Source organism: Gavia stellata, unplaced genomic scaffold (assembly GCF_030936135.1).
Source record: "Gavia stellata isolate bGavSte3 unplaced genomic scaffold, bGavSte3.hap2 HAP2_SCAFFOLD_51, whole genome shotgun sequence".
Taxonomy (NCBI): domain Eukaryota; kingdom Metazoa; phylum Chordata; class Aves; order Gaviiformes; family Gaviidae; genus Gavia; species Gavia stellata.
Genome location: NW_026776971.1, coordinates 199,717 through 223,605, shown reverse-complemented (window position 1 = coordinate 223,605; position 23,889 = coordinate 199,717). Strand labels below are relative to the sequence as shown.

General features: G+C 42.6%; 1 pseudogene; it reads left to right on the top strand.

The window, feature by feature from the left end:
- Nucleotides 1–21,443, top strand: part of LOC132321542 (ATPase family AAA domain-containing protein 2-like) — a 30,415-nt pseudogene extending 8,972 nt beyond the window's left edge.
- Nucleotides 21,444–23,889: the final 2,446 nt, after the last annotated feature.

Sequence of the window (23,889 nt, the reverse complement as noted above, 5' to 3'; positions counted from 1 at the left end):
GCCATTGTTATAAAAGCAAAAACCTTCTAGCTGCATCCTAAGTTAGAAAGCGCTTTTCTCTTTCTCCTTAATTCAAATCAGGTGTCTTCCACTAAACTTTCGGAAAGACGATTTGAAGGGAATTCACAAGAATCGAATGAAAATTGGAGCAAGTCTGGCTGACGTTGATCCAATGCAAACAGATTGTTCAGTAAGTATTTTTAGTTCATTGTGTCAGTGAGATGTTTCCAGTGTTTATGAAAGCTTTCAATAACGTGCTGTCTACAGCTACCTTGGTTTACAGTTTTCTCTCAAGCAGTTTGAAAATTGCCCAGAGCATTTCCTTTGTGCTGACATACAATTTCTGATGGAACCTTATCAAGGTTGCAGCTTTCTTTAACATACAAAATGTGTTCTTTTGAATTTATCTTTAGGTACGGTTTGATGGTGTGGGTGGTCTTTCTGACCACATTTCAGCTTTAAAAGAGATGGTCGTTTTTCCTTTGCTTTACCCAGAAGTCTTTGAGCGATTCAAAATTCAACCTCCAAGGTAACAGACATTGTTTCATAGAATCATAGAATGGTTTGGGTTGGAAGGGACCTTAAAGATCATCCAGTTCCAACCCTCTTCCATGGGCAGGGACACCTTCCACTAGAGCAGGTTGCTCAAAGCCCCATACAACCTGGCCTTGAACACTTCCAGGGTTGGGGCGTCCACAGCTTCTCTGGGCAACCTGTTCCAGTGCCTCACCACCCACATGGTGAAGAATTTCTTCCTTATAGCTGATCTCAATCCACCCTCTTTCAGTTTTAAAGCCATTACCCCTTGTCCTGTCACTACATGCCCTTGCAAAAAGTTCCTCTCCAGCTTTCCTGTAGGCCCCTTTCGGGTACTGGAAGGCTGCTCTAAGGTCTCCCCGGAGCCTTCACTTCTCCAGGCTGAACAATGCCAACTCTCTCAGCCTGTCTTCATGGGAGAGGTGCTCCAGCCCTCTGATCATCTTTGTGGCCCTCCTCTGGACTTGCGCCAACAGGTCCCTGTCCTTACGTGGGGGGCCCCAGAGCTGAACGCAGTACTCCAGGTGGGGTCGCATGAGAGTGAAGTAGAGGGGAAGAATCACCTCCCTCGACCTGCTGGTCCCCCATTTTCATGAGAATATTCAACTGAGGTATCAATATGTTTCCATGCTTCAAAATTTTCAGGAGTGTTGATGGGGTTTTTTAGCAGTAGTCAAAAGTAATTTCTTAAAACTGGATAGAATCCAGAATATATGTAGGTTCAAAGATGTACTGTGTGGGGAGAATATACTTTGAAAGTGTCTTGCCTTTAAAAGGCAGGGTTGGAGTGTTTTTGTTTTGAGTTCTACGTACAAGTCAACTTCATTAGTTTATAAGCAGGAAGAAGGAATTACCTACTGGTAGTCAACTGTAATTTGTTTCTTGGAAGTCCAGTTGTCTCTCCCACCGACTCTCTTTTTTTTCAAGTGCTCAAGTATCAAGTTTACAATTGATAGGACTTGCAACTAGAACCTTGCACCGTTTGTTGCACTCAGTTATGAAATGAAATTATTAGAGATTTAATTGTTAGCTTTACATATTCTTGGTCAGCAAAACTCAATCATGGTATATTGAAATACGACTTTTAATCCTTTGCTTTCAGTAACTTTAAAAGTATTACAAAGAATGACAACAAAATCTGTGTTTTGCTTCTTTATTCATTTAAATTCTTTTTGAAACAGCAGTGTATTGGCTTTTCTAGCTGATGGCTATATTTATCTGGAAATGCAGAATACCATCCCAGCTTTAGACTTCCTCCTCGTTTATCATCAGCAATGGGAGACCAAGTCCACTAACTTAAAGCTTTTTACGGGAGAATTAAATGCTTTACTATCAAATCTTGCCTTTTGTGAAAACAAGAATGCATGTGCCGTGTATCATTGAAGAATGAACTGGTGATTCATAAGTTAGCCCAGTCTTAGATTCTGTGCTGAAGTTTGTTCTTGTTTGGCTCCACTGTGCTGTAACCACCCCTGTTAGTTTGTCAGCAGTTTTGGAAGTGTTGTTCTGGGACACTACGATCATTTCTCAAGGTTCTGTACATCTGCATGATCCTCTTTATTCATGTTGTTTACTGCCTTGTTGAGTTGTGTAGGAACACAAAACTCCCATCTGGTTTGACTTTTCTCACGCTTCAGCTGTTACCGCTCTCTTACACGTGAAGTGTAAGCTAGAGAGAAGAGTTGTGTGTTGTAGGGATGAGGGTTGTAATAGGTACTTTGCCATGATGTTTTTTTCTTATGTGAATCTTTGGTATTTTTAATTGCAGAGGCTGTCTCTTCTATGGCCCTCCAGGGACTGGGAAGACACTGGTTGCTCGTGCACTTGCTAATGAATGTAGCCAAGGTGACAGGAGAATAGCCTTTTTTATGAGAAAAGGTGCTGACTGCCTGAGTAAATGGGCGGGGGAATCTGAACGACAGCTTCGTTTATTGTTTGATCAGGTAAAGTGGAAATGTGCCACGTGCTCTGTCCGAGTTGTAACTGTAGTTTTCTGTGGTCAATATTTTTAAGAACTCACTCTTTTTTGGGTTTTGTCAGTTCCTTCCACTGAAACGGGATTGTCAGTGTTTCTTTTTTCAGTGGGTTTTTTAGGGGCTTGAAATCTTGAGATGTATTGGGAAAGATTAATAAAACAAATGAGAGAACCTCGCAAAGCAACACACCCCCCCTCAAAAAAACATCAAACAGCCACAAAAAAGGTTTCAAGAGGCAAGAGACGGTGGCTTTAGATCAGAGGGAAACAGATACAGGCTGCAAGCATGGTCATTTAAATTCATAACAGAAGCTTGCTTCCAGAACCTCTAATTGAATTAAGTCCTGGCTCTGTTCTCGGTGGTTGCCAAATAGCTGTAAAAACTACTGGTATGATTTGTTTCCTGTCACCCAGTCTCAGTGGGTTGACATAGCTGCTGTCTTCTGTTACTCGTGCCACTTACTCCGTTAGCTCAATTAGTAGAGATCCCTGATGCTAGTTGGAAAAATCTAGCTCCAGTGACTTTCCAACCATGACGTTTTTCACGCATTTTCTCTTTAAAATTGTGCTGGTTTACTTATGTCAGTATTGCTGTGTTTTCGTTCTAGGCCTACCAGATGCGACCTTCAATTATTTTCTTTGATGAGATAGATGGTCTTGCTCCTGTGCGGTCCTGTGAACAAGACGAAATCCATAGGTAGTACATTTTTGTACCTACATAGAAGCTGCTTGATCTTTGTGAAAAGAAGACCACAACCTATTTAACTTCATGTGACACATTCATTTGTCCTGAAAACTAGTAATTCAATGCTACTAAACTTCAGATGGTTTTTAAACAATAATTGAAAACAATTCACTAAGCTTGATAGCAGCACAAGACCTGTGTTACCTTGTCTGTTTTTTTATGTCTTAAAACGAGTCTTTCAGTAAGGAGCATCTCATCAATAAAAGCTTGTCCTTTTTGAGTGGTCATTGGAGAAGGTCATGTAAAACGTAACAAAATTTACTAAACCAGTGAATGAAAATTACATTTTTCTGTTAGCTCTATTGTATCAACACTTCTGGCACTTATGGATGGGTTAGACAGCAGAGGAGAGATTGTGGTAATTGGAGCCACCAACAGGCTGGATTCTATAGATCCTGCTTTACGAAGACCCGGACGGTTTGATCGAGAGTTCCTCTTCAGCCTGCCAAATAAAGAGGTCAGAACTTAAACTCAACCCTAATGCTAATGTGGCAAAGTCCCTCTTTGTAACAAAACCACATAACAGTGCAGTATCCCGGAGCAGTTAAAGTCGAAATCAGTGTTGTACAGCTTGGACAAAAGAGGGATGTCTGGAGAGAGCTGCGTTGTGCTGTGGAGGGCAGACCTGGTACTGAATATATATGACTAAGATGATTTCAACAAGTAGGTAGTTCTAGAATTAATTTTGGTTTCACTGTGACCAGCCAAGAAAAGGGGATGCTGCTAGTCACTGAAATGTTTAAGTAAGGATCAATGTCTGAATTAGCTATAAATTACTGCTATCTCACCTGGAAAATGAAAGAAATGGTGTGCATGCAAGAATTCCTTTTTGCTAACAACAACTTTTACCAAGGCTGGTGCTGGAGCAACTTAAGATTTTTCATTCCCAAAGTGGTTCATGTTTGCTTACTTATTTAATCCAATTAGGCACTTTCACCCTGAAGCACTCTTGCTCTCAGTTCTTGGTTTATGAATGGATAGTGGACGTACCTGTGTTGGACTGTTCCCAGGCTGGGTATCCTGGGCGTTACCTATAAGTATTTGGGGATCTGACATTCTTACTGGTACTCGTTAACAGCGACTTGGACAAAGATGTGAAGTACACTGCACAGGTGCAGGGCTTGGGAAGCTTCTAGTTCAATGGCAATAGCTAAGCAATGAAAAAATAGGTATATAGCAACAAAAACATATTGGGGGGACGATAGTGTGCAAAACTGGAACACTGTTTTTGTGGTTTTTCTCTGGCTACCGCTGATATTGCTTTTTCTTTTAGTAGCACTTTTTGGAAAAAGGATAAAATGCTTGTTGGAGTGAAGGCTAATAAAAGTGCACTGAGCAGTGTAGTTAACACACACATTTGCCTCCAGTTTCTATCTGCTTTCAGGAACAGGAGAGGAGGTGCCATGAAATGGATATAATACACGGTTCCCTACTGTGGAAGAATTCTAGAAATCTGCCATAATTAATCTGTGTACCAGGAAATACTTAAATGAAAGTCTTGCTAAGATCAGACACGAAGACAGGCAACATTTGACATTTTCTGGATCAATGACAGGAGTTTGAGTCATAATTATTGTTCTTTGTAGTAACTGTAGCAATTTGAAAGGTAGTGCTAGGACTGTCTTCCTTGAATGAACTGGCAGAAGACCAAATTTGATGAACTAATGAGCCTGTCAGCATGAGATTTTGCTGAATTGGAGAGAAAAAGTATTTTTATTAATGTGAGGTGGTTTTGTGTTTTGTTTTTTATTTTTAAGAGAAAACTTAGGACAAACCAAAATGCAACCATTTTGTTTCCAGGCTAGAAAAGATATTTTCAAGATTCACACACGAGACTGGACCCCTAAGCCACTGGACATGTTTCTTGAAGAGCTAGCTGAAAAATGTGTTGGTAAGTTTGAAAACAAAGTCAGTCCCTGCATGTGACTGAGTCCTAAGGAATCTGAGCTTGTACCAGGCAGCACCCGAGCTCTTGTGCCTTGCTGCAGAGTGAGGCAGCTGACACGCCTTGGGAGCAAACAAAGTTAGATGCTTCTTTCTTTTAATTTTCTTCTTGTCTCTCAGAACATTAAAGAGCTTTGGGGCCTCTTCCTCAGGACTAAAGTTCTGATTAGGAGGCCGCTTCATAAGCGCAGGGTATCAGGCTGTGAGCCACATAACAAAACTTCTCTGCAGTTCGGTAACGCTTTGGATTATCTCTTAGCCTGTTAATTTTTAGCTGCATACAAAGTCTTTCAGTGTTGCACTTTGGAAACCTTGGCCTTGACTTCTGTGTTGCCTGAGACTGACATAACATTTGATTCTTGTTTTGTTTATTAGGATACTGTGGTGCTGATATTAAATGCTTATGTGCTGAAGCTGCCCTCTGTGCTCTGCGCCGCCGCTATCCTCAAATATACAAAAGCAGTGAGAAACTGCAGTTAGATATTGCTTCTATTAAAATAACAGCGAAGGATTTTGTCATGGCTATGCAGAAGACTGTTCCAGCTTCACGGAGGGCTGTGGCTTCACCTGGGCGAGCACTATCACCTATTTCAAAACCACTGCTTGAAAACACACTAGCAAGAATTTTACAAGCCTTGCAGAGAGTATTTCCCCACGCAGAGCTTGCTCTAAAGAAGGACCAACAGCAAGGTATAACAACAGTAGCCGCTTCTTTAAACTTCTGCCAAAGCAAAAACTTCCGATTTGTGCAATCAACATACAGAAACCTCTCAGCCATAATGACAGTAGGATTTTATAATACGCACATGCACGCCTTTATTTCAGGAATATCGTGCATAGTTTTTATTCTGGATTCTAAACTGAAGTGCTGGATGGGAGCTGTGAATGACTCGCAATACCTAGGAGAGAACTATGCATTCTCTCCTAGAGCACCCTGTTTCTGACAGTAGCTAATATCGTGTTTATCATTCATAGAGATGGATTTAAGGTTTAATGTGTGAGGCATCTCTTTCAAAATAAATGTTTAAATGGGGGGAGAGGGCATTTTTACATGAATGCTTCTAAATCCTGTGAAGAATGTCAGAACCACAATACAAGTATAAGTGGTTTAAGCTAAATAGTGTTACAGCTATCGTGATTTTTAACCATAGTCTCTTAATTTGAATGTTTGTGGATCACACAGTATGCCTGCACATGAGATCAGAATGTTTCAGTAACGTATACTCTGGGGCTTGGCTTGCATAGCATATGTGAGCTCACACTCCTGACTGCATCAACCCTGACCAAGTTGTCTGTCGGTTGGTGACAGCAAATAAATTGATAAACTCGCTGCACTCCTGATTAACGGAGATCCATGAATAGTTAGTTATTATCCTAATCCCTGGAGAATATCCTACCAGTATTACTCCCAGTAGAGCTGGTAGATTGTTGCATTGGTGAAAGAGGCAGAAACCCACCAACAATATAAAAGCAGAGAGGCTAAGGGATTGGTAATTGCATCCCGTCTCCGTTGTCGGCCTTTCATGATCTCTTCCTTCGGGGATCTTTGAGGAGCCTTATTTAGAAGATGTGTTGGTCTGTATATTCTGACTCACTAGTCCTAGACAAAGGGAAGGCTGTGGCCACCACGTTCACTTAATTTCCCCACATCCAGTGGGGGAACCTGCTCCAGAAGGAAGTGGCCTTGTTGGGTTCTTCAGGTGCCTAGGAACTACAAAAGTTCCTAATCATCTTTATTCTAAGGAAGAAACCTCCTGTTGTTTTCACCAACAGAGAGAGAATACCTTATGCAAATCATGCGATGTAGGACAGCTTTGTAGAGACTTGTGCAATCTCCTTAGATCTGTGGTAGGATAAACTCTTCAGAAAATAACATTCTGCATGTGCCCTCAAATGAAGAAATACAATATAAGGGGTCTCCAGCACTGATTTAGAAGCTGTATTAATGTGAGAGCAAGATATGGACTATTCAGGAAAGTTAACAAACCTCTCTTGTCTTTCAGACAGTTTAAATCATATTTTAAGAAATTATGCGATTGACAGTGATGAGGAATCACCATCAATCTTTGAAGATAAGCCAACTCCTAAAATGCCTGGTAGACAAAAGGAAAAATTCCTCAATTTTAGCAGGTACATATTTGTCCCTTTATGTTTGCATTATTAAGATGGCCGTGTCTGTAAACAGTTTTGGTGTGAGGGGTGGTAGATGAAGAAGTAGAGGGGAGGGGTGTGGGGGGGTGATCAATATTTGCAAGAAATAAGCGTGAAGATCCAGCTGGGTACTGAGGTTCTAATGGAGTACACTGCCATAACCCATCAAACTGAATGGCCCAGCCCTCTTTTCCTAAGTCAAAGTGGTCCACAGACTATTAGAATGTGTTGATTTAATCCATGGCATTCCTTGAAAGACTCAAGACCAAAGAAACGTGCTGCCTGTCCTTTTAGCTAAAAGAACCCTACAGATCCGTGTAGACATCTTTTGCCCTTCTAATTTCCAAGATTGTTAAACCAGCAGCGAATTATGTAGCAGAAACAGAACTGAGAAACGGTTTGTTAGAACACAATGTCTGCATTTTGTACCTTTAACCGACTAAGTTTATGTTAACTTTTTAACATTTTAATGTGGAAGTCATATAAGCTGACAGTTGAAAAAACAGATTATTGTCGTCACTGGTGGGTCAGTTATTTTTCTCACTTTCTATTGCTGCGCTGTCCAGAAAATCTTCTGACCTGCTGAGCTTGGTTAGGTCTCTAGATCTTTGACTTCAGCCAGCAAAGGTACAATAGTATTGTGGTGGAAAAAAACAAATGCTCTTCACAAATGTGTTTCATGCTAGTAAAGCAGGATTACTAGGAAATTAATAGACAATTCAAAGATGAAACATTAGAATGACTGAATAAAATAAATATACATCTTAATACATATTGAGTGTACTGCTGTAATTTAACCAGTCCATTTGTGTACTTCTTCAGATACAGCTAATGTGTTTCAGTGCCCACGTTAATTTTTTTCTAGAAATGTTGTTCTACTCCTTCCTTCCCACTATCTCCAGTAACTATGGCCAAATTTCAGCTAAACTAGACAGATGTAGAGATCTCACAGCTACTTAAACTCAAGACCTACTGAAAATCAGTGTCTACGGGCAGTGAGGAGATCCAGATTGGCATGTGCTGAGAGATAGAGTTGTTATTCTCCCCCATATTGGGTTACTGATGAGTTGTCACATGTGTATTTGGCTGGACAGTCCCCCTGTATGATTTAAGAGCTGTTACTTAACCCAGCCAAGGAACAGCAGACATGCTGGGGATTGGCAGGATTTCTTAAGGGAGGTATGGTACAAGTTTTTTAAAAAGAAAATGGGCTTTGACAGTGCTCCTGATCACAGACCAGCTTATTATTTGCTGGAACATGGAGAGTATTTACCGAAAGGGAAAAAAAAAAAGAAAGAAAGGTGTATAGGAAAAAACCTTATCATCTGTGTGCCTATTCATCACCTCATTTTTAAACTTGTTTTCTTCTTCCTGTTCTAGAAATGCTTATTACCAGCCAACATCTTGCAGGCCACGGTTCTTACTAGTTGGAGAGCCAGGATACGGGCAAGCTACTCATTTGGCACCTGCAGTACTACATGCCCTAGAAAAGTTTCCAGTCTATACACTAGACCTATCTGTTTTGTTTGTTAGCATCACATCATCGGAAGAAACATGTGCACAGGTACCTTTTTTTCTCTTTAATCTCATAGGATTCATGAACTGTATATAAACTACTAAAGTAAGCAAAATTCATTGTTAATGGAGGTGGCCTGGTTTGAATGTGCTGTTAGGTTTACTTCTGTCTGAAAAGCCACTTTTCTGCTAGATCAAATGATACCAAATGAGGATGTTACATGTGGCCCTATCTTTCATTCCAAAGGAATGGAAAGTGAGGATGTTGCTAGCAGCTCGGGAAGCTGGGAGGTGCTGCTAATAAACCCCTCTTTATAGCAAGAAGTCCTCCCCATCTCGGTGGGATCCAGAAAGTTGTTTTCATTGCTGCTTAAGAATCTGTGCTCCCAGTAGATGGCTCTGCAGCAGCCTGACTGCCTGTCATGCACTTTTTGTAACCTTCATTTTCATTATATTTGTAAGGCAATCAAGCTTTTGGGGAAAAGAAGTGTTTCTTTTTTTATATATACCTATACAGCTTGTACTGCTGCAGTATATGCAGTAAAAGCGTTAAAATTCATGGAACGCTTACGTTTGTTTTTCTTATACTATAAATTAAATATAAGCAGATTTAGTGCTGTTTTCCTTTTTACTTTTAGGCAGGAAATCCGTTTCGTTGTTTGACATCACTGTATTAAAATATTTTCACCTTTAGTAGCAGCATTTGAGAGCTCTACAAGTAAGGATGGACATGTTACATGACTGGAGACTCATTTGTCACATAAGAGGAACAATTCCTTTTGTGTTATGTGATGGTTGCACCTGCGGTCATATAACTAGCATGTGTAGTCACTGCCCGGATATACCACGTGCACTTCCCGTCTTGTGACAGGAACTCCCTGAATATTGATAATCTGAAAGAGTGCACGGAGAAATTTGTCATGTGAAAGGACTGTTGCCGCTTCCCTCATGTAGTAGATGCATGTCCTCTTCTGTGATCGAGGTACCATCTGTAGGCAATGGCTTGTGGTCTTCCAAAGCACGTAATCTGGTCTGATTGATAATGAGAGGCTGTGAGTGATTTAGCTATTCAGGCAGCTATTCAGACTGGTCACCTCTTATAAAATGTACGTGAAGTTATGAATTGTAACCAGGCTTCTTTCACAGTGTCAGCCCTCATCTTTTCACATAGGTCTTTGCTTGTTCAAACTGTGCTTCAGAGTGACTTGGATATGTGCTCACTCTGAATTGAAAATGGTGCAGTCAGAGTCGTGTAGTGATTTACCCAGGCTAATACATCTTGCTCAAGGGTTAGTCTTGTTTTTTCAGGCACACCACCACAGCAGCTGAGTTGTAAGGCTCTTTAGGCATTACCTTACACCTAAGTAGTTTTGAAATCAGGCAGAGATTCAGGTCAGTTTCTGTCTGTGTAGCAATGTCCATATTTGAGTAAAGTGAAAATTTTACCTTATTGTTAAGGAGTTGTTCTTTTGTTGGATTGTTTTGATGTTTTGGCTGCATGTGCTCCTATTTCATAAGATAGTTTGACTGACACGTAGTTATTTATTAGCCTGTTCTACATGGTTTAGTTTTCTTATCCAAGCTTTCATTTTACCAGTTGATGCGAGAAGCACAAAGAACAGCACCAAGTATCATTTATATTCCACATACCCATTTGTGGTGGGAGGCTGCTGGAGCTACATTGAGAGCTACTTTTACAACACTACTGCAGAACATTCCAGCATTTGCTCCAGTTTTGCTGCTTGCAACATCTGATGTGTGTCATGCAGATCTCCCAGAAGAGGTACTTGTGTTGATACTTTTCTTACTTTTTTTAGTCAGTGTTTTGTTAATTTATAAATCCTTTAAACGTTGGAGTACTGTGCACTCTTAAGCAAATTCATACTGTTATTACTCAGGCACCCTAACCAGGTCTCTTAAAATTTGCTTAGACAAAACAATGCTTGAAAGCATTTGCCTAAAGTGTTTTCTGAGTAAAGAGCTTGACTTTGACCCAACTTTTTCCCCCTTCTCACACACTCATGCTTATTAGACAGACATAAACATTTACTTCAGACAATAATTCCAGTGACTTCAAGATTGTTAGGTATGTACTTAGTCAAGAATATACGGTGCTTGAAATGTACATGGGAAAAAGATACTTTTACTGAAAAGTGAAAGATATTCTTACAGAGAAAGTACGATGGTCACACTCTTAATGATGGAATGTAATTTCAAATTTAAATTCTTTATTAAAAATTTCAATTTCTTTCTTCATATCGGTGAAAGCTTTACAAATCAGAAAGCTAAGTTCCAACCTCTGTTTAAGTAACTTGGAAATCTATTTTTAGTTGTATTTCTTAACAAAATTCAGTAAGAGTATGTGCTTAGCTTTCTCGGTATCTGAGAGTGTGCATTAAAGGAAGGTGTTCAAAATGTGAATATGCTGCTCTGGTTATTTTGTCTCATTTACTGGGGGGGAGAGAGGGGGTTGCCTAGATGTGTTTATCATCAAACGCTTTGAAAGGGCTCAACTTTCTACAGAAATTCTTCTACGGTTAATAAATTCTTTCTAAAATAAGTATTGAAATTCCTTCCATACTTTCTGGTAGTAGAGATTGAAAAATGGAGTAAAACTTGGAAGTGTGCAGCTTTAGACACCTCATTTAAATTAATTTAAAAAAAACCCACAGCACCTTACCAAAAAAGCCCACACTTGTCTCCTGAATCCTGCCTGTTCCTTCTATAGCTGCCATAAAGATTCAAACTAAAGGACAGCAAGGCAGGTAAATACAAAATAAGCAGTCTAGGAGGTGCTGAATGTCAGCACTTTATCAGTGTATCATAGGGTCCCTTCATTGAGCTTTAACTCTAGAGGTGTTCCTTACAGAAGATACTTTAATTTGCCATGCTAACCTATGAAAATCCAGCCTTTTAAGGCCAAGAAGATACCTTTTCACAGTTTGTCTTATCAAGGTGATTATTCGGTTTAATTTGGAAAGGCACTCATCTTTTTGGAACAGAACATGAATTTGTGTGACCTTACATCTGAAATATCTTTTCTCCTCATGCTTTAGATAAAAGAATTGTTTATTAATGATGATGAAGTGTTCAAAATCCAGTTGCCTAATGAGGAAGAAAGAAGAACATTTTTTGAGGACTTAATTGTAAATCAAACTGCTAAACCTCCTGCATCAAAAACTAAGACAGGTGAGGATATTCTACATAGAAAACTTTGCTAACTGTAAGTTAACAGCTCTACAGCATTTGCTTTGGTGGTAATTTTCTATCAATAATTTTTCATAGGCTTGTATTTGAGTACCGTAAATTGACTAAAAGTTTCTGATTCTTTTAAGCTTGGCAGTACTTGGAAGTACTGCCTGTAGCACCACCGCCTAAGCCTCCACAGCTGACAGAGGAAGAAATAAGACAGCTGGAGGAGCAGGAGGAGGATATATTGCGTGAACTTAGGATTTTCTTAAGGGATGTGACTCGGAGACTTGCCGGTGACAGACGTTTCAGAGCATTTACAAAGCCTGTCGACCCAGAGGAGGTAAATTAGTGTTGATCTGTAATACCATTTTATCTGGGTGTATTCGTAATTTCTGCGTGTTTATATTTCTCAGAGTTTGTGTGCTCTTTATAGGAAGGTTTGTCTTTGTTTTTAGGACCGTACTATTCTGATTTTTCAAGAAGCAGGAAGTTTGCTTTTACTTTTGCTGACTCCTTGAGGCCCTCAAATGTCTGTTATTTGAGTTTCACTGAAAGCCCCGGGTTCCTTCTGCAATGCCTTCAGAACTTTAGAATATTTCAGTTGGAAGGGACCTATAACGACCATCTAGACCGACTGCCAGTTAGACCAACTGCCAGTTAGACCAACTGCCAACACAGTTCACTCATGAAAAGGCTTTGACATGTAGGCATGTTACAGCACTGAAAAGCAGAGAGATCTCTTTCTTTATAATTATAAACAGTATCTACAGGACTGTTTTAATAAAGCCTAAAGCTCTTTAATTGACTCGCAGTAGTTTCTGTGAGAACAGGAGTAAGAACAGCAGTTTTTAAAATAAATTCCAAGATTCTATTATCTGTTTCGTCTGGGGCTCCTCCGTATAAGATCAACCATAAGGGCTGTGTGGTTTCTTCTTCCTCCCATACGCTTTCTTTTTTTTTTCTCATGTAATGTGTTGAATAAGTCTAAGCCAGGGGCATATACTTCGAAGTCAGCTGTCGTTTTAATAGAGCTTTGCATTTCAGCAAAGTCCTGTTCCCCTAAACATCCACTGACTTGTCTTTCCCTTTACTTCTAGTTTCTGAGATGTAAAGAACCTAAACAAACCTAGATGTCCTCATCTATACCAGTCATTAGGCTCCTTTTATGGTCTGAGTAAAGAAATCGGCACCTCTCGGTCCAGTTATCTCATGCAAAAGTAGATGCCTAGGACAGATACTTCAAAGGTGCATTCCTGCACCTTTTTCTTCCCGCCAACAACAAAGAGAATCTCGGGTGACTCTACTGAGAAAGCTTTCTTTGCTGTGATTTTCTGAAGCAAAGTGAAATGAATCCCACTCTGGGTGTCTGCTCCCTTCTCTGCCCCACACGTGCTTCTGACCTCCCTGCTTCTTGTTTTTCCCTCTTCTGGTCTGTCTCTTCAAAGCCAGTTGAAATAGCCCTTCTATTTTCAAGCAACTAACTGGTTAATTTCCATATCTTTGGATGTGTCATAAATATTTGGGGTTTTGAAGAAGTCCTTTATTTTACGTTATTAAAATAATTAATGTTGGTAGATACTCTGTTAAATCTCTGAACACGCATATTTCATTTGTAGGTACCTGATTATGACGCAGTCATTAAACAGCCCATGGACCTTTCGGCAGTTCTCTCGAAGATTGACTTGCACCAGTACCTAACTGCAGGAGATTTTCTAAAAGACATCGATCTAATCTGCAGCAATGCTTTACAGTACAACCCAGATAAAGACCCTGGAGGTAAGAATGTGTTTTGATCCCTAATTTGGAAAAATTAAAAATGTGTAAATTGATAAACGTCATCTGTGGACAGTAGACTTGGGATTAGATCATTTTAAACATCCACAGAGAGCATTTCTTGCCAGGTTGTAAATGTTGGAGCATTAAACTACTTGGACAAGAAATTGTGATAGAAATGTTGATCAGTAACTAGTGCTTTTGCTTTAATGATTAACTTTTATGTTGTTATGCTGAAAATATTCACTGAGATAACCCTTCAGAACCTATCTATGAAAAGAGCAAAATCTTTCGATAAGTAATCAAAATAAAGGATTTCATCAGCTGGTAGAAAAGACTCAGTTCTGACTGTAAAATTTCAGATCGTCTCATTAGGCACAGAGCTTGTGCTTTGAGAGATACTGCATATGCCATCGTGAGAGAGGAAATGGATGAAGATTTTGAACAGCGCTGTGAAGAAATTCAAGAATCTCGCAAGAAAAGAGGTATGGTTTTTGACGCTAATGATTTTAAGACTTGTCTCGGTATTTGTAACCAACAATGCAAGACACAATTCTTTGCTATCTGTTCTTTATTGCAAGGTTGTAGCTCTTCGAAGTATGCTCCGCCTTACTACCGTGTAATGCCAAAGCAGAACTATGTTCCTGGCTGTGAGAAAACAGACCCAAAGTGTAACGAAAAGATGAAGATGCCAGCAGCGCCTGTAGATTCCAGTACACCGTGCTCTGAAGGCAAGTTGCATTTTATTCAGACTTTCCTGAAGAAGGTGCTAAAGTCACTGATACCTTCTCTGGTTTTGTGACATAACAGGTTTCTGTGATGCCTGGTTCTTCGTGCCAGAGGTGTTCAGTGTTTTTAATTTGCTTCAAAACGTGAGATAAATCCAGAGGTCATTCATTCGATAGAGTTATGAAGTTCAAGTACAGTGGATGGTTTACATTGTAAGACACTGGACTTGATGACCCAACTGACATTTAACGGCTCCTAAATTGCTCTCTCTTGAAGTCAAAAATGTTGTACATGGCAGTTTCTGAATACTCAACTATCTTTTAGTTACGAGAAACAGTATTTTTCCCTTCCCTGCCCTCAAATGCTAAAATCTATGCCACCTCTTAGTGTGATTTCCAGCTGAAGGGGGAAAGGGCAAAAAAATAGGGGAGCCATAATAATAGATATGTAAAGACAATTATTTCCTCACTTTTCCTGTGAAAAGGACATGAAAGAACAAAGGGACTTGGGTCTCTTTCGGCTAAAACGCATGACATGGTGTGAACTTTCCTGGTCTCCATAACAGGACTAGGAATTTTGCCATTGACTTCACCCATACACTTTGTGCAGTACTCCGTCGATACAAAGAACGGTGGGTTTTTCTGGAAGGCAAAAATGCTAAGTTTGTTTTAAACAAGGTTAACAGAAAGCGTGTGAGGTTTAAGTCTTCACAGGCAAATTTTTCTCCAGCAAATATTCCCTTAAAATTGTCTCTTTAACTCTGCCCAACATGTGTTTAGCTTCTGAAGTTTACAGCTTTATAACCGATTTGAAGAAGGGCTCGTCTCCAAATGCTTTTCTGTTCATCTGTATTAGTTCACGTAGTAAGACAGTAAGCAACTTCACCTAATAACTTTGCTTTCTGGTAATACTTCCTATCTAAAGTAAGAATTTTCTGCTCATAAAATCTTGAAGCTGATGGTTTTGTGAGTGAAATTCTGTAGCTGGCTTTTTAAACTCTAATAGCAAATTGACCTCATTAACTTGCAACTCTTTCTCTAGACATATGTAGGGAGACAGACGATGTTACCTGAGCTCCTTTGATAATTTTCCTTGTAAGTCAAGTAAGATGAGGATGCTGGATTTTGAAGGAAGAACTGTTTTGGTAATGTTTTGGCTTACTTTTTCTGATATCTCTTTGTAGAGATGTCAAAAAGGAAACGCAGAAAGAACAAAGCATCTTCAAGTATCGCAGCAAAGAGGAGGAAATTTTAGTTCCATAAAGAGAATAAAGTTCCAGAAGACCAAAATGAAGTAGAGAGTGCGGAAGAGTCTCCAGAAGAACATGTTTCTAACATGGATTGCACGGAAGTTGAGTCCACACAGGATTCTTCTATGGAAGAAAATGGAAGCGTACGTCAACAACGACAGAAAAATGGGCATGAAAATAAATCTGGGTCAGAAAACGAAAGAGAGAGGGTTCTTCTTGTGGCTAAATCTGCTTCTGAAAAGAAGAGTGTCATGCTTTCTGAACATTCAGACCTAAGAGAGGACAGTGAAATGCCAGATTGCCAAATAGCAGAAAGTTCTGAAGATGGAGATTCAAATGGTAAGTGAAAGGTCAAACAGGTCCTTTAGCTCCTTTTTCTTCCTGAGGAGGATTACACTATTTATTAGGAGGGGGGAGGGAGGGGAGGGGGGGGCGGGGAGAAGGGGAGGGGAGGGGAGAGGAAATATTTCCAGTCGGAAGGGACCTACAATGATCATCTAGTCCAACTGCCCAACCAGTCGAGGGCTGACCCAAAGTTAAAGCATGTGGAGGGCACTGTCCAAATGCCTTTTTTTTGGGCACTGACAGGCAGGGGGCATCGACTACTGCTCTAAGAAGGACTGTTCCAGTGTTTGACCACCCAGGAAATGGTGGGCATAGCCCCAGGAAAAGGGGGAGAAAGCAGCCCGGGTGGGGATAGCAACGCCACCTGCACTGTGAGAAACACCAAGACTTTTTTGGCAATTTTCAAGCCTTTATTTTCTTTTACTGCCTGATAATTAGACTTAGAGGGCTGGCAGCCCTTGAGGGCCGGCACATGCCCCAGCTGCTGGCCCACCCCGGTTTCGGCAGTGCCTGGGGCATTCTTCTAGTGCTGCCGGCGGGGTGGCCTCTTCCTGGCTGGAGAGGAAGCCTCGGGGCTGCCGGCCCTCCTCTTCGGGGGTCGCCGTGGCCCCCCAGGGGAGTGGTCCCTGCCCCGGCTGGGAGTAGATGGATGTGCCATGGCCTCCTCGGGATCCTCCGGGGGCTCTTCTTGCTCCCCAGGAATAGGAACGGGGGCAGAGGGAGGGCTGCCAGGACCCCCACGAAGGGCAGCTGCTGAGGTGCTGGGGAGGTCGTCCACGTTGGTTCCCTCGGAGCTGCTGGAGGGGGCCGGGACAGGTGTGGGAGACCCTCCTCGGGAGGCAGCGGGGCTGGGGGCAGCCACGGGGCTGCCCTCCCGCTCCCCGGCAGCATGGCCATCCTCCAGACCCAGCAGACGGTGGGCTTCCCCACTGCACCATCGCACAGCAACATTAATAAGTTGGTGCACAAATGTTGCCGCACGGCTTTGGAGGGAGGCCCCCAGCAGCTGGACCAGTAGGTCTTCATGTAGCCCAAAGAGGACCAGGAGGGGCATGACGAGGTCCTCCACGATGGCCGCCAGCGAACGCCGGTTCCCAAAGATCCGTCCCAGCTCCTGACGCACCCAGGTCAGAAGGGGCTGGAGGAGAGCTGGGTGGACCCGGAAAAGGGATGCCCAGGTGTTGGGCTGGAGGCCACCCAGAGAAGCCCTGGACACCATCCCCACAGGCTGTGGTTGTGTCGCTGCAGGGCTGTGGGCAGCTGGATGGCCAGGAACTCCTCCTGCCTGGTGGCTGACGATGGATGAAGCCACAGGTGGGACAACATGCTCCTCAAAGTTGTCATCTGCCCGCACCGAGTGCACGATGGAGAGGATCCTCCTCTTGCAGAGGGGGCACTCGGGCTTGCTCTGAGCCCACCGCAGGATGCACCCGTAACAGAATTGGTGGAGGCATGGCATCACGTAAGCGGCATTGTCCCAGCTGTCCAGGCATATTGGACAGCAGTTCTCCAGCTCCGTGGCCATGCTCTCCACGTGCTGCGGTGGGCTGGGGGGAGCTGGCGATGTCAAGAGGCTCCCTCGCACCGGTGCTGCAGCAGCGGGTGTCACACTAGAAAAGGAAGAGAGGCCACGGTCATTGGGTGGCCTGGCGAGGGGTGGAAGAAATGCCCAGGTCCCTCAAGAAGGAAACCCTCCCAGCTCCCCAGGGTGAGGTGTCCCCGCACAGCTCACCTCTGCTGCTGTGAGGGTGCCTCCTGGGTGCCCCGGCTGCCTGAAGCTGGCAGGGCCGGGAAAATCCTTTGATGACTCTGGGGTTGGACACGGAGAGCTGCAACAAACAACTCCCTGAGCACGACACCAGCACCAAAGGTCTCGCTTAACACTCCAAACCTCGCGAACTCGCTCAGCTGGAGTGCTGGCACGAGCTGGCTGGGTGCGACTCGGCGCCCAGATATAAGCAGTGGGGGACGCCTGGTCACAATCCATCGCTTGGGAATATCACAGTCCGTCACTAGGTGACATCACAGTCTGTCTCTCGGGGACGTCTCAGTCCATCCCTTGGTGACAACAGAACCCATCGGTTGAATCGGGGATTCAGTGACATCAGAACCCATATCTTGTTGATGACACTGTCCCAACGGGCCATCCTCGCCCAAGGCGCTCACCCTGGCAGCGCTGCAGCCCCAGTACGCACATCTGGGGTTACCGCAACACCAGTGCCCACTCCGTCCCCCCACCTCTTGTCTTGTGCTCGGCATCGGTGTTTCACGCCAGTTACCAAGGTCTCAGCCATGTCTTCCCAGAGCCCTGTCAGGTCGCTCTGGCCATGGCAGATGTCTCCAGGCACATACGACAAGAGGGTTCATTGGGTAACACCCAGTGCCTCCCTGGGAGGCTGCGGGACAAAGTCCCACAGGCTCTTCCCACACCCCAGCATGCTGGCCAGCCCTCGGGGCTCCCCTGCTTCCTCCCACAGGGATCAAGGGCAGCACTTGGCTCGCTCTCACAGTTTTTCTCCTGTCTTTCTCCCCTAGCCAGAAGGCACAAGGGTGATGCCCTCTGCTCAGCACCCATCAGGCCTCATGCCGGTGCTATGTCCCATGTGGGATCCTGGACAGGAGGGAGGCCGACATAGCAGAGGGGCTCAGGGGAGGCAAGGAGGGTCTGTGGGGCTGCGGCTGGTTCAGCATGGACCAGAGAAGGTGTTGGGGCACCTCACAGCACACGCTGGTGCCTATGGGGAAGGTATCAAGGGGATGGGGACAGGCTCTTCCCAGCACTGCCTGCTGGGAGGGTGAGGGACGGTGGCATTGCCTGAAACTAGAGAGGTTCAGGCTGGAGGTAAGGGATCAACACCAAAATCCCTGTGAGGATCATGAAGCACTGGAGTGGGATGCCCAGAGATGAGGTAGGATCCCTGAGCCTGGAGGTCTTCAAGACCTGAGTGGCCACAACCCAGAGCACGGCGGTCACAAGCCCGTGAAAGGGGACTCGCCAAAGTCCCAGAAGAGAAAGCACTGCCTGTAGGAAATACAGCAAAGGTTTCCAAAGGTGCAACAGCTTCCAGAAGCTGCAGTGTCAGAAGCCACTTTCTGGTTTCCTTCGATTCAGCAGCTTTCACAAACATTGATTTAAAATGGAATAGAATAGAACAGAACAGAACAGAACAGAATAGTTCCAGCTGGAAGGGACCTGCAACTATCACCTAGTCAGACTGCCTGACCACGCCAGGGCTGACCAGAAGTTAAAGCATTAAGGGCATTGTCCAAATGCCTCTGAAACAGTGACAGGCATGGGGCATCGACCACCTCCCTAGAAAGCCTGTTCCATTGTTTGACCACCCTCTTGGTAAAGGAATGCTTCCTAACATCAAGTCTGAACCTCCCCTGATGCAGCTTTGAACCCTCCCCACGCATCCTGTCGCTCCCTCTCCACTTCCCCTCCTCAGGAAGCTGTAGAGAGCAATGAGGTCGCCCCTCAGCCTCCTTTTCTCCAAACTAGACAAACCCAGAGTCCTCAGCCGCTCCTCATAGCACATGCTTTCCAGCCCTTCCACCAGCTTTCTTGCCCTCCTCTGGATGCATTCAGGGACCTTAACATCCTTTTTCAACTGTGGGGCCCAGAACTGCACACAGTACTCAAAGTGAGGCCGCACCAACGCTAAATACAGCAGGATAAACCCCTCTTTTGACCGGCTGGTTATGCTGTGTTTAACGCACCCCAAGATGCGGTTTGCCCTCTTGGCGGCCAGGGCACACTGCTGACTCATACTGAGCTTCGTGTCAACCAGCACCCCCAGATCCCTTTCTGCAGGGCTGCTCTCCAGACACTCTGCTCCCCATCTATACTTGTGCCCGGCGTTCCTCCATACAAGGTGCAGATTGCCCAACGCTCCAATCTATCCAGGTCCCTCTGCAAGGCCTCTTGTCGCTCGAGAGAGTCAACAGCACCTCCCAGTTTGGTATCATCAGCAAACTTGCTAATGGTGCGTTCAACTCCTGCCTCCAGACCATTGGTAAGAATATGGAACAGAACTGGCTCTAGGACTGAGCCCTGAGGAACACCACTGGTGACTGGCCACCAGCCAGATGTAGCCCCATTCCCTACAACCCCTTGAACCCTGCCGTTCAGGGCCATTATTTGAACTTAGTATTTTAACAAGACCACAAAAGTTATCTGTCTCTCCCATCTTCTCCCATGTCCAGTTAAACAAGTGTCCTCTAACTCTCAAAGAAAGGACATAGAAGTAGCAAACTTCCAATAAAGGAAAGAACATATAACTAACATAAAATAAACAAGGAGTGGAGAAATATGACAGGGAATTAAGTAATACATCACAAATACAAATAAGCTTAAAAATGTTGACATAAAAAATGTTCTTTTTTCAATAGCTATTGCTTGAGCAAGGCACTCGAAATTTCTTGCCAATTATGTTTTATTCCTCTGTCTTAAATATACATGTATAGTTCTAACTTTTCACTGACTGTTTTTGAATGTTTTACTTTTTTATATTATCTCTTTCATATTTTTCCCCTCCGTTACTCTGCTTCCTCAATAATTTATTTAATTGATTCTTTTCGTTCAGTTTTCCTTCCTTCATTTCTTTTCATTCTCCTTCCTCTGGGTTCTGGATAATCTACATCATCTGTGTTTCTAGTCTTTCTTTTTTTCCTCTGCATCCATTTGGTGATGAGTCAATGCCCTAGCTGGAGCAAAAGGAAATAGGCTATCCCAGGCATATTCTTACGGAAGTTGTCTAAGAGAAAGCATAGTTAACTACAGTTCTACATTTTTAAGCCTGTGCTTTGTAAGTGTCAAACTTACGTATATTTAATTTAATGTTACAAGTAACCTATTGCTACTAGAAAGTAGTGCTCAGAAACAATTTAAAGTCCGTTTATGGAAAAGCTTTACAAGGCAGCAGCTATTCAACAGAGTCATCGAATCTATCAGATATATTTAAGTAATACTTTCCTGTCACATTCTGATTATCTATTCTCAGGCATGCAACTTTTTGCATCTTAATCCCGTAAGATTAAGGTGGGCAATCTTATTTGCTTACCTTACTATAATCATCTACTTATAAAAATGCACTTATCATTGGACCCTTTAAAAGGCAGGATTTCACTATTTTGACACTCACCTGCACCCTCACACACCCGCCTCCCCTCCATTTTCAGCCAAGATCATCAACCACTGCTTCAAGAGTACTCAGTTAAACCCTGCCACTGAGGCTGAAAGCAAGCTGCCTAGGACCTTCCAGGAGATCTCCAAGAAAATGCGTTAATAAAAAGAAAGAGGAGGACCTTTGCACTGCTGTTTTGAGTTTCTCCCTCAAATGACACTGGGCTTCCCGGAAAGAACATGTTAACAGTTTTAGGAGATTGTATGTCTTCTCTGTGTCAAACGCATGGGAAAACCATAGGCAAAGCCATGTGCTTTTTTAGTGTCACCTACCATAGTTTCTTCTGTAGGTTTTATTAGATCCAACAGCAGTAAGATTCAGATTTTTTGGAATGATTCTGATAGCCTTTGATAATTATTTTCTCTAATTGTAGATAGTAAGAAAGAACCTAGCAAATTACAGAATGATTCCCTGATTGTTCGCCCACCTGTGGTAAGGAATGGCAAGCCCTGAAATCACATGAACAAAGCTAACGAGAAACCTTTAAGGACATGGGAGGCATGAAGTAGATCCTGGAAATCTTGGCAATCTGCTGTCTGTGGGCTGAGCGGTGCTGAGGATTCTCAGGGCTCAATGAGGAGAGTGGCAAGCTAGTAGAAACAAATGTGAGGGGTTGCTTTTTTGGGGTGTTGGTGGTTTGGTTTGGTTGGTTTTTGCCTTGCTTTTGCTGCTCTCTACGTTTTAGTCTAGGTTTATGTAAAATTCTGTTGCTAAGCCAGGATAAGTCTCCTGGGTCCAGGACCCTTCAAAACACCTGTCTTGCCCCGCAATGTGTTGCTTTCAGCATCTAGCTGTTGTTTTAGTCTGTTAATATGATAAGACACAGATGAGATTGATAGAAATACAGAGGAAATGGGCAGTACGGAATATGAATTGGATGTTTAAGAGGAAATACTTATGGCAAAAGCTACAGATAACAGGGGGAAAATTACATGTCATCAGTAATTAGAAAAATCCTGGCAATATTATAGACATGACTGTCCTTTAGGGGGAGAAAAAGTAGAGATGATATGCAGTGACAGGGTATTGTTCACTCAAACAAAACCTAAAGAGATAGATATTAAATATCATTTGCTAAAGTAGTTTTTCAAATCAGACGTTTCAGACAAGATGTACCTTAAAGTTTCAAGGTGGTTAGCCCTGGTAATTTCTGCTACACTGAAAGAGTGGGGAAAGCCCAGGTATGTGGGAAAAAAATGAAGTCAATACTGCTAAAAGCTCATCAGAGCACACAATCCAGTGGATTACAGGTTTAACCTGAGAGTTAACTGAAAGTAAGCAATGTAAGAGATGATACAGGTTTCAAATAATGACGACTTTCTCAGTGACATGGTTAATAGTTAATATATATTACATATACTCTACGTAATTAATTCTAATTGAAGTATTTATGTGGAAAAGTTACTTTGTCGAGCCCCGTATCTTGCAGAACTGATGGATAAAAGTAACTGCATGTGTCATATTTCAGCACCTATAAGGCATCTAATGTCACACTGTGTAATCAAAAAGATCAAAAGATTTAACAAAATGTAGTATCCATGAAGCATAGTACATGGATTAAAGCTGGCCAACTGAAGGATCTCAAATTCCGTGTTAATGGGACTTTTTTACTGAATGTTACGCTGAAGTTTATTTTTCCTAATGAAGCCCTGCAAAGACCGGTACCTCCTAAGGACTGGTACTGATACTGTCACAGCTCATCAGGTAACAGCCTGGATTTCACGTGATCAGACGCTGCGTAACATCTAGATACAAAGCATCTATGCCATACAGCAGGATGAGAATTGTACTTGGGAGAGCACAAATCAAAAAGACGGCGGGAGGTAATCATATCAATATACAATTTCTGTGTGAGCCTGCACACAAAATTGTTGTGAGAACAGGGAGATTCTAGCACTGTTCAAGTGGCCCAGCTGAGGTGCCTGAAGACATAGCTTACAATTTAAGCAGCCTAGCAAATGGAAAGCTGGGAGAGAGAGGAGTCCTGTCAGTATAGTACTGACTAATTTCATTTTAAAAAGGGCATAGGGTCTTGAATGAGACTAAAAGTTTGATGATACCTGTAATAAACTCAAAGAATGTTACAAATGTGGGGTAGAAATTTCCAGGATACAGACTACAAGTTCCCTTTTTTGAGGTGACAATGCAAGTTATAATGTACTTATTTAAACTGTCCATGAGCTGATGTTTGTGTCCTTTGGACTATTTACTTTATTCTCTGGACACTTTTTTTTGTTAATGTCTTTACTTTGCCTTAGTCATTCTAATCTGGTATAGCTGCAGTTTTTTGATGGGCTTAATTAGGAGAAAAGAAGATTTCTTTTTCTTTAAAAAGAGATAGTATTGTAAAGTGACCAAAAAAAAAAAAGAGTAGAGATTCAGGAATAGTTCTAATGTCTGAAATTAAATACATTTTTGGAAAGTGTATTAGATCTCAATGTGATAAAAGAATACAACCACCAAAATAGTTTAGTATAGACAAAGTGCAAGGAGAACAGGTAGAGAGTGAAAGATGCATCACATAAAAAGCCAGGGTCTGAACACGAAT